This window comes from Formica exsecta, unplaced genomic scaffold (genome assembly GCF_003651465.1).
Source record: "Formica exsecta isolate Colony F162 unplaced genomic scaffold, ASM365146v1 scaffold388, whole genome shotgun sequence".
Classification (NCBI taxonomy): Eukaryota; Metazoa; Arthropoda; class Insecta; order Hymenoptera; family Formicidae; genus Formica; species Formica exsecta.
The window spans coordinates 50444-56446 of record NW_021851121.1 but is presented as its reverse complement, the minus strand read 5'-3'; positions in this window follow the sequence as shown (position 1 = coordinate 56446).

The following is a 6003-nucleotide window of genomic DNA, read 5'->3' as shown; positions in this document are numbered from 1 at the left end:
CTTTGTAAAGTATATACGTGGACACAGTGGGTTCCGCCTCCCCTACGCGGGCGGCTCCACTTCCGGAAGATATAACCTAACCCAAACCAAATTTTAGTTTTAAATCAGGAATAGGTTTGGGTTAGGTTACATCTTCCGGAAGTGCAGCCCCTCCGAAGGGGGGCGGAACCCACTGTGTCCACGCATATATTTTACAAATTTTAGTTTTAAATCAGAAATAGGTAATTATCTAATTTTGGGTAATTTTTGGGGTTTTTCGTTTTTTGGGGGGAAGGGGTGATAGGGGTCGGGCTCCCCTGACTGATTATCACTGTTGGGTTCACAACAAAGAGTTTTACCGAGAGATCCGATCATATTTTTCAAAATTCAGAAAAGGCCTCATTCGAAACAATTACCCATTAAACATTTGGGTAATTATTTACATTAACGGACACCTCGCCAATGACCTTAACCTTGACATATGTTGGCAAGGACATGACTCTGAGTAACTTTTTCTTATAACTTAATCGGCGGTCTCTTATAATTTCTGAGATATTTAAAATTAAAGTTTGATTCGAAACGAAAATTTGATTTGGGTTGTACAACATGGGGGGGGGGCGGAACCCACTGTGTCCACATATACATTTTCCCATTCACACAACAATTGTGAAATGGATCTTGCTTCGCGTTATAAAGTATATGCGTGGACACAGTAGGTTCCGCCCCCCTAGGGGGGTGGGGGCTCCACTTCCGGAAGATATAACCTAACCCAAACCTATTTCTGATTCAAAACTAAAATTTATGCTTCTGCTTATGCTTATATTAATGTTTCATAACTTTTATTTGTAGAACAATTTTTTAATAAACAATGAGCGCCAACAAAAATCTTTTATGTTACTCAGGGTGATAACCTTGACAACATCTGTCAAGGTCAAGGTCATCGAAGCTGCCTCCCCTATATTGCATATAAGCAATATACCAATTACTTCCTTTAGCACTGACACAAAGTAGCAAATTTCTCAAACTTTTTTTGTTTATAACTTTTTGATAAACAGTGACCGCCGATTAAGTTATAAGGAAAAGTTACTCAGGGTCATGTCCTTGACAACATATGTCAAGGTCAAGGTCATCGGCGAGGTGTCCGTTAATGTAAATAATTACCGAATTTTTAACTACCGTCTCCCACGCGCGCGAAGAGTTTCAGAAAATGTGTTCGGAATACTGAGCCAAAAATTTCAGCTTTATAATCGAAGGCCGAAATTAAAACCAGAAAATGCAGACAAAATTATTTTAACTACATGCATTTTGCACAATTATCTCCGAGACTACAATATTAATGTACAAGACCATGCGCATAATCAAAACTCTGACACTGGTTTGTGAAAAATTAGAATAGTTTTAAAATACATAATAAAAAATTTGAATAAGAAAATGTGTAATCTGATTCATTATAATTATAAACAAAATTATAAATTGATTTCTTTAATTATTTCCAGGGTAAACAATTAGACAGGTGTAAAAAATTCACTTAAAAATTTACTACGAATATTCAAGTGTGAAATATATGGTAAATGTTCAGATTAACTTACACCTCACGGATCATTTTTATTCTAATCTATTATATTAATTTTATTTATTATATCTATTACATAAATATTATTTAGTAACAAAATGATATATATACATTATAAAATTTGGTAAAATGCACGTATTAAAAACTTTAATGTAAAAAAGATCATACACAGTATTAAACTTTGAAATTTTTTGAAGTATTAGAGAAATTCGATGAACATGTTGAAATAGATATAATATAGAATAGACAAAAATTTTTTGAGATAAAGATGTCGAACATTTGAAAACTAAACCGAGTCGCGGGAAGAGCTTGTTTCGGAGCTGGTTTTTGTAATGTAGTTTTTTCTCACTCTCATCAACGAGAAATCGTTGGCTATTGTGTCGCTGTTTAACTACTATCTTGTTTTTTGTTTATTTTTTTTTTTGTATTATAATATTTCTCATAATCTCAGAAAGGGAATTCAAGAAAATTGATTTTCAACTGGCTGAGAGATGATGAAGAAATGAAGCCAAGAAGGGAGAGGGTTGCAAGGTTCGTTCAGAGTTTGACGATCACAGTGTATGTTCAGACTGCTTCGGCAATCGTCCGTTAATTGACGGTTGACATTTAGCAGTCACAATGGATGGATTATCAAAAATAGATAAAAGATTTTTAAAAAGAATTGAAAAGAATTTTCAACTACTGTCTCTCACGCGTGCGAAGGGTTTCAGAAAATGTGTTCGGAATACTGAGCCAAAAATTTCAGCTTTATAATCGAAGGCCGAAATTAAAACCAGAAAATGCAGACAAAATTATTTTAACTACATGCATTTTGCACAATTATCTCCGAGACTACAATATTAATGTACAAGACCATGCGCATAATCAAAACTCTGACACTGGTTTGCAAAATTTACCACGACAAGGAGGAAGTGCTGTAAATACTGCATTTATTGTTCGAGACGCATTCAAGGAATTTTTTATCACAGAACATGGCCGTGTTGAATGGCAAGATACAATAAATTAAAAACTATTTTTATATATTACTTATTTTATATAGGTTAGATAAATAAAATAAGTTATTCATCTTACCTGGCTGGTTCATTTCCTTCGCAATTCTTCTCCAAACATTTTCTTTAAACACATTATCACTATATTTTGGATGGCTCATTACATACGATTCATAAAACTTCACATTTTCAATTAATTTTTCTTGATCCATTTTCTTTTCATTTACTGCGTCCGTTTTCTGCTGTTTACTAATTCACATTGACAGACAAGCATCGATACATATCGATACGCACCGTCAAAACATTCTTTGCGAGAATGTCGGTCAGCGCCGGAACGTTCCGTTGACGGAACGTGCCGGTCGGTGCGGATTAGTGTAGACAGTCTTATTTAAAATGCATTGTTCAAAGTTTTGTCGTGCCGGTGCCGGTGCGTGCCGTTGCCGATACGTTACGATCCGTGCCGTATAGTCTGAATCGACCTTTAACTGTATCCGAGTCATCCGACAAATGCCGAGCGTTTTTACTGTATCAGACAAATGCCGAGCGCTTTGCGCAATATATGTATGTACATGTACCGGCAGGAATGGTGTCCGGCATTAGATGTGTGCGTACGTGTAAGCAACCGAAAATCATACATACGTATATTCGTGCTACGTATATGTGCGTATGACTTTCGGTTGTCCTATACGTACACACACATCTAACGCTGGGCTGCGTTCGAGAACATCATCCGTGTGCACACGAGCGTCGTTCTATCTTTATTCAACTTTCAGTAAATGACAAAGATAGAACGACGCTTGGTGATGCCTCGAACGCAGCCCTGGGCCCTGGATACCATTCCTGTCGGTGTACATACAGACTATGTTTACACGTCACCCCTAATCGGGTTTAATAACATCCGTAGTTCTAATGCTGGCCAATCACAGTTCTTCCATTCTTCAGAGGAATAGCTGTGATTGGCCAGTTTTACAAGTACGGATGTTATTAAACCCGATTAAGGGTGCCGTGTAACAGAGCTCACAAGCTTCTCTGATTGTGTGCGTAGCAGCCAGGCTATCGTTCTGTGGCAACACAGCTCGCGTTTTTGCACATACTTTGCGCTTTCATTGTTTATTTTCTTTGGTACATACTTAATAAATTTTTTTTACAATTAGAAAAAAATTTAAATATTGCATTCATGATCAATTATCATAATAAATCTTATAACTGTTATTTCGACAAAACGATGTAGTTTAATTCGTTATATACAGGGTGTCCTAGACCACCCGTACACCCTTTTTCTTTCAAAAACTAAGCATTTTAGAGAAAAACGTTTTGAACAAAAATTTTATGGTTTTGAGGGGGCCATAACATCCAATTAGTGTAAGAGAAACAAATAATTGTTTTAAAAAATTCATTGTAAATAATTACATACTTCATCTTAAAAACAATTATTTTTGTTATACTAATTGATTTGTCTTATTATTCTGTACATAAAAGTATTACTGTAAGATTATCGAAAACTAAATATTTTACGAGATATTTTAATTTTTATATCAAAATACGTTAGAATAAAATATAAAATAACTCAAAAAGTACTTAATGAAAAAATACTTTATCATAGTGTTTTGGAAAGCTCTCAAAATGGGCTATAAGAATATGCAATAAAAAATATAGTAATCTATTTAAAAAATTAAATGTGACCTTCATGTGACCTTCAAATAACTCTTCAAGGTCAAACCAATGGTATCATCTTATGGCCCCCTCAAAACCATACAATTTTTATTCGAAACGTTTTTCTCTAAAATGCTTAGTTTTTGAAAGAAAAGGGGTGTACGGGTGGTCTAGGACACCCTGTATATGCGAGAGTATTGAAAACTATTTACTAGATGGTAGATTATTTTAACACACAATCAAAATATTGTTAAAATAACGATTGAAATACAAATGCATCTTGTTGATTTATATAATTTATTGAATAAATCAACATGATGGTGCATTTATATTAAATAATAACGTAACAAATTTTGATACTATTAATACAAATACACTATCTTGCTGACTTATATAATTTATTTAATAAATCAACAATCTAATACATTTGTATTGATTAACAACATAGTCAATTGATACTTTCAATATATTCATTCGTATGCATCACCTTGTTGATTTATATAATTTATTGAATAAATCAACAAGAGAGTATATTTGTATTAATTATAAAGTAATTAATTTTGATACTATTAATACAAATACACCATCTTGCTGACTTATATAATTTATTTAATAAATCAACAATATAGTATATTTGTATTAATTATAAAGTAATTAATTTTGATACTATTAATACAAATACATCATCTTGCTGACTTATATAATTTATTTAATAACTCAACAAGCTAGTACATTTGTATTAATTAACAACATAGTCAATTGATACTTTCAATACATTCATCGTATGCATCATCTTGTTGATTTATATAACTTATTGAATAAATAAACAAGATAATACATTTGTATTAATTAATAACGTAATCAATTTTGATGCTATTAATGCAAATACACCATCTTGCTGACTTATATAATTTATTTAATAAATCAACAATATAGTATATTTGTATTAATTATAAAATAATTAATTTTGATACTATTAATACAAATACACCATCTTGCTGACTTATATAATTCATTTAATAAATCAACAAGATAATGCTTTTGTGTTGATTAACAGCATAGTCAATTGATACTATCAATACAAATTCATCATCTTGTTGATTTATATAATTTATTCAATAAATTAATAAGATGATGCATTTGCATTAATTAATAACGTAATAAATTTTCATACTATTAATGCAAATATGTCATCTTGTTAATTTATATAATTTATTTAATAAATCAACTAAATAGTGCATTTGTATTGACAGTATTAAATGGACTATGTTATTAAAGTTATATTAATTAATTTATGCAGTTTAACTAACAGAAAATTTAATTTAATAGACTGCACTTATTCAATTACATAATAACAAATTATTTATTTCATATTTAGTTAAAGCGAATACTTATTTGTTTGAGAGAAGTACATATATAATTAATTTAATTAAATTCTTCAGAAGTATCATACTTTTGAAGAAAAGATTTCAATTTATAAAACAAAAGCATCAAGTATTGATTCGATTAATTATATCATTGAATTAACAAAATAAAATTTAACTGCATCGATGTTGTTGAATCAACAATATTTTTTTCTCAGTGTCGGAAAATACGCATTTTCGAAAAAAATGTTTCATACAAAAATTGTAGGATTTTATGTAGCGCATTACATAGTAATATTATTATGACCTTGAATAGCGTTTTCAAGATCACGTAAAGGTCACATTTAATTTCTTAAATGGCAACTTCTATTCTTCTTTGCATATTCTTGTAGCTTACCTCAAGAGCTTTTCAAAACACTATAATAAAGTATTTTTTCATTAAGTA